The sequence below is a fragment of the Coturnix japonica genome, chromosome 24, assembly GCF_001577835.2.
Source record: "Coturnix japonica isolate 7356 chromosome 24, Coturnix japonica 2.1, whole genome shotgun sequence".
Taxonomy (NCBI): Eukaryota; Metazoa; Chordata; class Aves; order Galliformes; family Phasianidae; genus Coturnix; species Coturnix japonica.
In genome coordinates this window covers 4,475,752-4,486,706 of record NC_029539.1, presented here as the reverse complement: position 1 = coordinate 4,486,706, position 10,955 = coordinate 4,475,752, and the positions used below count along the sequence as shown (strand labels likewise).

Sequence of the window (10,955 nt, the reverse complement as noted above, 5' to 3'; positions counted from 1 at the left end):
ACTGCCACGCTCCCAGACCCACATATCCACCCCATATCCCCCCATATCCACCCCATATCCACCCCATATCCACCCCATATCCCCCATATCCACCCCATAGCCCCTCATATCCACCGCACAGCCCCTCATACCCACCCCATAGCCCCTCATATCCACCCCATAGTCCCTCATACCCACCCCATAGATCCCATATTCTTCTCTCACCCTGCTATTGCTCTGATGAGGATTGCTGCTGGCTTTGCTGCCATAATCTCACATTGGGGTGTTGATCCCAGCGTGCTGCCAGCTCCGTGCCCCTGCCTGCTTCATGTAACCCTGCAGCCATTTCCCCAGCACACAGCAGCAATGCCATGAGATGAGGAAGGTGTCTGCAGACCCTATAAGTGCCCTGTAAGGGGCTGTGTGCTTTGCTCAGAGCAGCCAGGCCTAAAGTTGGAAATGAAAAGGTTGGCTGTTTGCTATTAAAAGAGGCTTTAAGGCAGGATGAGAACTTTCTGCCAGGCTAAAAGTAGTATCACAAAGCACTGATATGTGACTGCAAAGAAAGACCATTTTAATCACAGAATCACAGAATGACCCGGGTTGGAAGGGACCTCAAGGATCATGTAGTTCCAACCCCCTGCCCGGCAGGGCCACCAAACATACACCTTTACTAGATCAGGTTGCCCAGGAGACCCCATAGATCCCCATAGAGACCCCATAGATTCCCATAGAGACCCCATAGACCCCAAAGACCCCCATAGAGACCCCATAGATCCCCATAGAGACCCCATAGACCCCATAGATCCTCATAGAGACCCCATAGATCCCCATAGAGACCCCATAGATCCCCATAGAGACCCCCACAGACCCCATAGACCCCCATAGAGACCCCATAGAGCCCCATAGAGACCCCATAGATCCCCATAGAGACCCCATAGACCCCATAGAGCCCCATAGAGACCCCATAGAGACCCCATAGAGGCACATAGAGACCCCAGAGACCCCATAGAGAACCCATAGAGAACCCATAGACCACATAGATCCCCATAGAGACCCCATAGATCAGGTTGCCCATGGCCCCGTCCAACCTGGCCTTGAACACCTCCAAGGACGGGGCATCCACAACCTCCCTGGGCAGCCTGTTCCAGGCCCTAACCACTCTCCTAGTGAAGAACTTCCCCCTGACATCCAACCTAAATCTTCCCTCTTTTCACTTAAAACCATTTCCCCGTGTTTTTTCATCCCTTTCCAAGAGTTTACTCCCCTCCTGGGAGTAAGTTCCCTTCATTTTAATGCAAGGCTAAAATGAAGCTTGAATAGGGGCCGGCCACCTGCCGCCGAGCAGGGCCGGGATTCGAACCCTCAACCTCCTGCTCTCCACCTCCTCACCACGCGGGGGCGCCCTCCCCGCCGCGCCGTGTGTGTGCTCCTAAGCCACGCCCCCCAGCCAATCCGGCGTCTCGACGCGCGGTGACGTATGAGTGCGTCACGGCCGCGCTGACGTCACTCCGCCCGCCCCTCGGGGTTGCCATGGCGCCTGCCCCCCCCCCCCCGCGGATGAGCTCACGCGGTGCCGCAGCCCCGAGGGGGGGGGGTTTGCTCCTCGCTACAAGATGGCGGCGGCGGCTGCAGCGGCGGCGGCGAGCGGAGCGGGGGGGCCCCCTCCGGCTCCACGGCTGCCCCCGGCCCCGCCGCCCCCCAGACCCCCGGGACCGGCTCGCATCGGTTATTACGAGATCGAACGAACCATCGGTAAAGGCAACTTCGCCGTCGTCAAGCTGGCCACGCACCTGGTGACCCGGGCCAAGGTGAGGGGCCCGCTCCGGCTGTTTGACGAGCCGACTCCTCATGTCGGCCTGACCCGTATCGAGGTGCCGCTGTGGGAGCTCGGAGATGGGCCGGGAACAGCGGCCTTGAGCCGGGGAGAGCGGCCGGAGCTGGGCCGGAGCCGTCCCCGTGGGTGCGGGCCGCAGCCGGGCCCGGCGGTGCTGTCGGTGCTGTCGGTGCTGTCATATGGCCGCGCTGCCTCCGTTGGGTTGATGGTTTGTAGGGCTGGGGGCAGCTCGGTGCTGCTGGCAGCGATGCCGAAGCGTTCTTTATCCCCCCATTGGTTTCTAAGGGAGCTCTATGGGAGGTGGTGAGGAGCGGGCAGGTCACTGTGCTGTCCTGCTATTAGCCGCTGTGTTAGCGACTTGAAGTGCTGTATGTGGAGGCTGTGGCTGTCACGTTTGAGTTGCCGTCTGATTTTGGGGAGTTATGGTGTGATTTATGGGACTATTTCAACGTGAAGTTGTTTCTGTGGTGATCTGTCTGTCTTTTTCCGAGGTAACTGCATGAAATTCATTGCAGGGGCTGTTTAGATGTATTGCTAAACATCTGCTGGACCTTTCTTTACAGAACTGTGATACATTTGTATATATCACATAAGTTAATGTCAGGTTCAAATTCTAGATGCTACAATTTAACCTGCAGCTCAGCTACTGTTGCCCTTACACTGAGCTCAGTCGCTTTATTTTTTCCATCACGAAGCTGAATTTTCCTGCTAGAAGCAGTGGAGGCAGCAGCTTGGATGCTTCAAACGCAGAAGGCTTCTCTTCTTAAAGAGATCAGTCCTTTGGCTACAAGGTACATTAATGGATGCAGCCCTCCTTGTTGAGTCAAGGCTTCTCTTGAGTGATATTAGTTTGCAAATACTGAAGCAGAGCCTGTCTTGCATTCAGTTTGCCCCTTTATTTTTCCTTCTGAAGGATGGCAAAATACACACAACCTCAGCTTAGGAAGCCGTGTTCAAAATGGACAGGGGCTGAAGTTAACTTTGATGCTTTATTTATTGAACAAGATATAAAAGTGGAACGGCCATTTGTGAAGGAGCTTTGCTAAACAGCAGCTTAGTGGTGCTTGCAGCTTTGCAGCTAGGGAAGATGGTTTGTTTGCTTTAGGAAGCAGCACAGCTGTTGGCAGGGTGGGATGTAGGTGTAGTTGCTGCTATCACCTGGCTGCTGGAGTGTGTGCCTTGAAATTGCCTTCAGCTGAGTGGAGGAGATGAACACAGTCATGTTGAGGGAAATACCTGCATTGAGAACAGCTGGGATCTGTTGGCTGGGTGAGTGGCAGGGCTGGGAAGGCTGAGGTTGAACAGCCAGGAGCTGAAACTTGACCTGGAAGCTTTCTTAACTCTGAGGTCGGGTTTCCTTTAAAATCCCACCCTGCCAAGCAAATGGGCTCTTTTTTGCCTGCAAATCCCCAGTGCTGTTATTTCAGTACTTCTCCTTCTCTGCAGGCGCTGTCATTGCTGACTCCAGGAGAGGAGTGAGGAAGGAGGGGAGAGTTATTTGCTTCAAGCTCTGGGATTCTTGAGGTTAGATGGGAGGTGCTGATGTAAAATACCCTGAAAAGGGCAAATGTGTATGTGTAATATGCAGTGGGAATAGAAAACAGCCCGGTAGTATCCCTGTAGTACTTGAAATAGTTTGGCTTAATGGAATGACTGAAGAGAAAGTAAAGACTTTATCAAATGGTTCCATTTGTGATCTGAAAGAATCCTTTGAACACACTACATAAATGTAGTACAATAGTTGAGTGTGCTGGCAACCCCTTCCAGAGATGGTTTCTTCCAGTAGTAGTTGCATAGAAGAATCAAGCAGCGTTCAAATATAGCCATCAAATCCCTGCACAAACTTGACCCTGTGTCATGTTCTCTTAGAGAAAAGCTGGTTTGCTCATCATGGCTGCTGCTTGGGAACCATGCTCTTCTGTTTCAAAGGGAAATCCAGTGTGAATGTCTACACTCATTTGAAAGGTAGTGTGCCCTGTCTTTTTATGTGACTATAAAGGGGAAATTAATAGCTTGGAAGGCTTATGTTCATTGCTGCTCACAAATGTAAAAGGTAGCCTGACTATTGATAAGGATTGGGAATCTGTTTTCTTTTCCTATGGATGTTTGCCAAGTCAAGCGGACTTTGATGTGACATGAAGATAACAGCGTGGGCATTCCTGGCTTGTGTCCCCTTTTACCTAAAAAAGGATGGTTGGGTGCCCATTCTTGTGTTAAAGGACTAGATTTTCTTGGCTGTTTTGTATTTAAAGGACTGCATTTATTTCCAGACTTGTGCTGTGTGCTCCTGGCTCTGATGGTCTGGCACATCTTGCTGACACAGAACATTGCAGTTTACATATAACTGGATTTCACAAGTTGAATGTGGGTCAACAGTGCTGGGGACAGTAACGAAAGGGAATGTTAATCATCCTAAAGGGCAGGAAGCCTGTATTCATAATTGTATTTTGCTGGAACTAATGAAATAGAAAGGAACAGTTGACAATTTATGTGTTAACCAAGCCAGCAATTTATACTCAGTCCCTGGTTGTGCAGACTTAGAGTCCTATACTCTGTAAGAGTCCTATTAAGGAACTGGGGCTGGTTCCTCTGACTGTGATTAGTTGAGCACCTGTGGGTCTCATGCTGCATCTCTTGTTCTGGGCACTGTGTGTGGCTGGAATGCAATGGACATCAGAGTTCACAAGCCTGAAAGAATGTGGCAACCTCCCAAGTCCAGCCACCTTCTTGCTGTCCAGCCTTACCTTCTTGCAAGCTCACTGTCCACTTATTTTTTAGTTCCTCTGAGCTGAGTTGTTTTGTTTTTCTATCCTTTTAAGGAGCTGAGCCTTTTTTGGAGGTAGGAGATGTCTCTGCTTTAACCAAGGGAGGACGATCCCTTCTGGAAGAGCTGGCTTTGATTCTGTGGTTTGTGTTCAGAAGAATTGAGAGCCAATGGTGAAAATGTCGCACTGAGTTCTTAGAGGTGGACACTGTGACACTTAAAAGCAGGCTAAAATCCAGCTGGGGTACTGTCATGGTTTTGAGGCTCTGGAAGATGTTTGGCCCTGACTGATGTGCTTTGGTTGCTGTACATAGGAGCCTTTAGAAGGCGCCTTGGTTTGTCTGGATTTGTTTCCTTGAGATGAGTGCAGAGCTGCTGGCGGACCAGTCACTGGAAAAGTCTTGGCTGCTGCTTGTTCTCCTGCTCTTCCTTACCTTTGGCATGCAGCACCAGGGCATGTGACTACGGGATAACCACGGATCATCAGTGTTCAGAGCGTGATAATCCAAGCAGTCTGTGTGCCCCAATGCTGTGGTCCGTTCTTGTGTCAGAGGGGAATTATTTGATACTGGTGCTGTTTGTTTCATAATGAGCCATGCAAAGGCCTCGTAAGGTGACCTTTTTCAGTTGTTTTCCTCTGCTTTTTCGGTATTTGTTGGTGCATTGTCTGCCCTGCTTCTTATTTCTCTTGGCCATAAGAAAAGCCAATAGCTGTAATTACTAATTCCTCCGGCATCTATTATAATACTGCTCACATGGCCTTTTGTTCTCATCGTTTGTATGCTGCAAGAGAGTTGTGTTTTAGTTCTCATTTAGTGGAGAGGTTTAGTAAAAGCCTAAGAGCCAGGAATGGTCTTAGGTTGAGCATAGTTGCTGCAGTGGGGATAACAGAGAATATTTATGAAACCCCACAGAGGTATTAACTGTATCAACTACAAGCAGAAATAGAGACATTACATGTTTCATTAAAACATTTTTCTTGCTGTAGGAAATAACATATGGTTACCAAGAGATTAATGTGAGAGCATGGTTAAATTTGAGACCAGGATTCTTCTTGATGAGTGTAACAGTGCAGCAGCTCAGACGGAGTACCAGCTAACAGCAGCACTGCTCCTGCAGGGTGAGCAGACAGCCACAGAACCTGCCCTGTGTTCAGCCTTCTCTGGTGAGGGAGCAGCCCGGCTAGGTAAGGTAATTAGTGCTTTTGTGCTGTGTCAGTGGTAGCTTAATTGGGGGCTGAGGGGGCTATGTACTTGCTATCTCTTCAGCACTGCAGCCTCCCACCTTCTGCACAGGAGCTCTTCCTCTTCAACATTTGTTGTCGTGAAGCTCTGGATCTGCTGCTGAGCTGCAGGAGCAGATTAATGCCCATGGATGGAGCTTGGTACCCCAGGGCAGGGACAGAAATAGCCCTTGGGGGGGAGAATGGCTGCTGCTGAAGAGGAGTGGGAAGAGGAACAGCTATGACATAAAAATGGATTAGTGTATCTTTTCTTAGTACGTGTCTTGAAAAGGTTTTGTGAATGACGTGGAGGATGAATTAGATGTTCTCATTTGTGTTTGAAGGAGGAATCCTGTTAGAAGAGAATACAGAGATCACAGTGTGCTGCTCTGTACCGGACTCCCTGGGCATTGGATATTTTCAAAGATAAGCAGTAACTCAGCTCCTTCCTCCTCTCTACATGATCGCGTTGTGTTATACATCAGCCTCATACAATTGCCATTGAACATATGCTAGCCCAAGTAGAGCGGTCCTTCTAGCTCCTGATAGAATAACTGTGCCAAGACAGTTTCCTGCCCCACCATGAAAGTAAAGCTTTAGGAAGGTGCTCCAAGGTTGCCAGGGTAGTAGAGGCTTAAATTAGCAATTGAAATTCCCCATGACTGAAGAGAAACGTGTGAATTCTGCCATCCCATGGGCAGCTCTGCTGTCCTCTGTCTGCATGGCACTGATTGTAGGCATCAAGGGTTAAATGGGATCAAGTGTCCCTTTGGAGCCTGTGTGGGTCTAACTCACTTACTGCAGACAGAGCCTTCCTGCTGATCTTAGTCCAGAGGTTTATTATGCTGCATTAACACTTAAATGAAGAAACCACTGAAGGCTGATTCATTGTTAGTCATTATGCATCTCTTTTCTAGTAATTCTGACCCCGAGTCTCTGCAGTTGAGGCTAAACCTCACCCTCTCTGTTAAATGGCCATCAAAGGGGGTTCCATAAAAAGAGAATTATGTGGCTTCAGCCAAGTTTCAAAGTAGTCGAATCATACAAACCCACACAAACAAACTCCCACACCCAGTGGAACTGACACGCTGCACCCAAAAATAGCGCAGCATTTGGCTGTGTGGGGGGTGGGGGGAGATGAGCTGAGCTCGGCTTCACGAGTCAGCAGCATCTGGGGGACAGCAGATATCTGGTCTGCATGCATCCAAACCCAGGTGGGTCCTACTGACAGCCACCAGCTCTCCCATGGTGTTCTATGGCATCCCCGCTGTCTTAGAATCATGGAGTATCCCAAGCTGGAAGGGACCTACATGGATCATTGGAGTGCAGCTGCTTGAAGTGTTTGGTAGATGTAGGCATCCCAATGACACTGAAACACTGCTGTTGCTTCTGGTTATCCCAGCAACCTCATCATCCAGTACTGGGGATGTTAGCAGGTTGGCTAGATGAAGTTCAGGGATGCCATAATGTTGAAGAACTAGAAAAAAGGCTTCATTCTTGCCCACTACAAGTTGGTTTGTAGTGACTGCCATTCCTCCTTGGATAGTGCACAGCTAACTGGGAAGCAGGCTGGGCTCTGTGCTTTGGTTATTGATACAACCTGGTTGTATTGCTCATGAAGCCAGAGCACAGACTTTCCTATCGAAAGCTTTGGGTTGCTGGATGTTTGGTATGAAATTAGAAGTATCAGTGCAAATGTTGATTTAGTTCGAGTGTATGAAGGTCATGAAGTATCGCGTTGTGCAAAGTGACTGCTTTGTGCTGCGAGGTGACTGGCCTTTGTTCTGCTGTTGTGTAACTCAGGTGATGTCTTTATTGACAGCCACGTGCAATGGGTTTTCATTGTCGTTCAGTAGCTCCTTGGTGCTTGTTGATATTTGGCTTCCAGTGTGGTTGTTTTTACATCTGAGCTGCTTTGCAAAGTGTAAGATGGTTTAATAAATAAATAAAAAACAACAACCACAACAACAACAAAAAAACCCAACAAGTTTTCCTTTGTGTTCAGCTGTTTTATAGTCCAAGAAACAGAACACAGTGCTGGTGGAGGAGAAGGAAACCTCAGTCACTGGCTGTGGGGTTTGTTGCTGTGTAGGTGCTGGGTGCCCACTGCCCTGGACAATGTGCAACTCATGGCTGCTGAGTTACATGGGGAAGCCTTTGCTTAGTCAGAACCAGATATGAAGACTTTCTCAGCCAAGCTGGGACTCGCATCACACAGTAAAAAGACGAGTGAGGACTGACTGTGGGTATTTTCCCACTCAGGAAGCACATCTGTAGTTTGAGTCATTTAGTAGATGGGGGCCCTGATGGGACACAGTGTGGAATTATAGCGGTGGTTGGACTGTGCGTCCCTTTGCTTTTTCAGAGACCTGGAAAACCTGAGTTTCCTCCCCATGCCTTGTTTTGAGCAGAGCCACGTTTTGTGTTGTAGATCAAAGCTGTGTTGTTTCAGCATTTTCTCCAAAACAACCACGTAAGCTGCAAACGCTGCACATAGAAATGTGAATCCATGAGCAATCCCTGGGTCAGAAGAAAGCTGCCTTCAGTGGAAAGGGTTGGTAAGGTGACAGTGAACTGGGGGACTTGGCACTAGGGAATAGGAGAGAGTTGTGCTGATTTGGTTCCTAGCTCAGCACAGCACCTGGCTTCCTTCTAATGGCTGCAGTGGACCGGAATGTTTTCTAAATGCCCAACAGACTGTTTACCTTTCCTTGATAATTGCTTCTAAATAACAGAACAGTTGTAAGGCTGCTTTGTAGGGCAGGGCACAGCTTAGCTGTTTGATTCTTGGGCTCCCTTCGATCTCCAAGCAGGCCATGGGGTTGCATTAACACCACATCACTTTCTGATGGTGTGATGTGAGTCTGTTGGTGTAGTTTCATTTTGGGGAAGGTCTGTAGTTCATGTTTGCTGCTGAATGAGCTGGTTAAAGTTATGGTTATGTTGGAGGTAGAGGAATTTCTCATTCAGTGCCTAAATCTTTGGTGCTTAGGTGCTCTGACAGAAGCCAATATCTGTTAGTGTTGTGCAAGTTCCTTTTGATTGCACTGCTGTCCATACACAAGTGGTACAAGATAAGTTTGCTCACAATTGCCACACTTTGATTGGAGTGATGCAAGCAAATCAGACATTAAATGGTACCGTGTGGCTGGGAAGAGCTCTCCTTTAGCTGCGTACTGTGCCACTCAGTGCAGCGTGTCCTGGTGACCAGGGCAGTGTGTCCCAGCAGGGAAATGCCGCTTCCTGCCGGATTTGCATCACAAACCCCTAGTCAGCACTTTGGGTTTGGTTCATAGGGTGCCCCGGCTTGTTGGAGTGAGTCAGAATTCAAATAATCACCCAGCAAACGTGCTTGTCCAAACAAGAGGTGCTGCGCAGAGCCACCCAGGCAGGCTATTTTAAAGCAGCTTATGTATCTCCGAGGTAAACAGCCAAAAGCTTTTTTTGCTTTGCCACATGTAGATCTTGAAACTCGAAAACCTGTTGCATTAGTGCTGGTGATAAGACCGTTTCTTGTTGCCTGAAACAAAGCTTGCTTCCTGCCCTCCTAATTCAGATCATATCAAGTTGGATGGGAATGAGATTTGGGCCGTGTGGATGAGTTTTCCTTATTGCATCCCCAAACAAAGGGAAAACCTTTGCAAAACCTCTATTGGTGTGTGTCTTCTCACCAGTGTAAAACTCAGCTGGGCACCCATGTTAGTGCCAGCATTCAGCATGTAAAATGTTGAGTTTATTAAAGTGGGAAGATCATCTTGCAATTAAAATAGCAATTAAGACAGCTACTCTTTTTTGATAGTTTTTTTCCTGTTATGTATATTTGGAGATCTTGAACTGCAAGTCCAAGCTGCAGCTTGTCTTGGTCCTTTGGTTTCAGTTTGGCTTTGTGCACAAAAGTGTACGAGTGGCTCTGCAAGAATGGCATGTGTTATTGGAAGTGCTTTACTTGTGCTTAGCTGCGTCTTCAGCAGAGGGTTTTCGGACTACTTTACTAACCTGCCATGCTAATTCATAGCTTGAGTAAGAGCAATTTATGATGTGTGGCTTCAGTGAGTCACCTGATATGAGGCAGCTGTCAACCACATTGACTTGAACGCGTTCCAAAAACCCTGTGCAAAACATTGGGAAATAAACCTTACCGATGTTATCCAGAGCGAGGGCACCTCCTTAGATTGCACGGCTGGGGCTCAGCCATCTAAGCAGTGCTTCTGTTGCTTGTGAAACCGTTAGAAACCTGTGGGGAAAGCAGTGCTTCAGCTCTGGGCTGCCTCCTGCTGTGGCTGCACTGCAGCCAGTGGTTCCTCCCAGAGGTGCCCTCCAGGCTGCAGAGGAGCTGATTGATGACCACTGCTGTGACAACCAAGTTCTTTATTCGGCTCTGTTGTTCTTGTGTTGCTACTAAGCATTAAGAAGCGAGCTAATACTAAATATTAAGAAGTTTTCTGGCTCTGCTGCTGGGTAGAAAGCCTTGCGGGACACTGTTTTGGCTTTGGATAGTGTTTGTGTTTGCAATGGGCTCCTTTGTCCTTGGGCTCTGGGTGCCTGTGCCTGGTATCAGCGTTCCCTTGCCCCTTGTTGGCAGATTGGAAGCCAAGTGTCTACACAGTTCAGCGCAGTGGCTTGCTGTTGACAGCAGTGCTTTTGGAGCAGTTGGTGGTTATATGAAGTGAGCAATGTCTGACTTTGGGTTTTCTTCTGTCTCCAATGCAGTGTAAACTTATGGGACCAAGTGTCACTTGATAACAATTGCTCTGTTGTGTTGCTACTTTGTACAACCTGTGGGCCAAAGAGAAGAGTGGGGTGTTTGTGTCCTTTGGGTGTTTACAAACTTGCAGATGGTGCATCTGAGGGGAGTTGGAGGAAGGCGACTCAAGGTGAATGAATGACACAGGGTGAGCACTCCAGCTGGAACACTTACAGCTTGCTCCAGGTGTGACACAGCTGCTAGGAAGGTCTGCACAGGTGAACTGGAAAAGGAACTTGGGTGATATGAGAGCAAGGAAGAAGGTAAAGAGCATAAATATATCCTCGTCCATTTATCTGTGTGTGCTGTTCGTAGACGTTACCATTTATCAATTGGTTCCCCAGCTGTGTGCTGTGATGTGCCTAGAAGTGCTCTGAGGAGCGATGCCAAGTGCAGTGGTTTGGAAGTC

At 48.5% G+C, this 10,955-nt stretch overlaps 1 protein-coding gene across 4 annotated transcripts in view; it reads left to right on the top strand.

The window, feature by feature from the left end:
* The first annotated feature begins 1,612 nt into the window (after window positions 1-1,612).
* The window catches only part of SIK3 (SIK family kinase 3), a 65,881-nt gene continuing 56,538 nt past the window's right edge, over window positions 1,613-10,955 (top strand). For 3 of the 4 annotated variants that reach the window (XM_015883893.2, XM_015883892.2, XM_015883890.2), the window contains exon 1: window positions 1,614-1,790. The gene's annotated coding sequence lies outside the window, so the exon portion shown is untranslated. Of the gene's footprint in view, window positions 1,791-10,955 lie in introns of all 4 variants that reach the window. The other variant, XM_015883891.2, reaches the window with a different exon arrangement.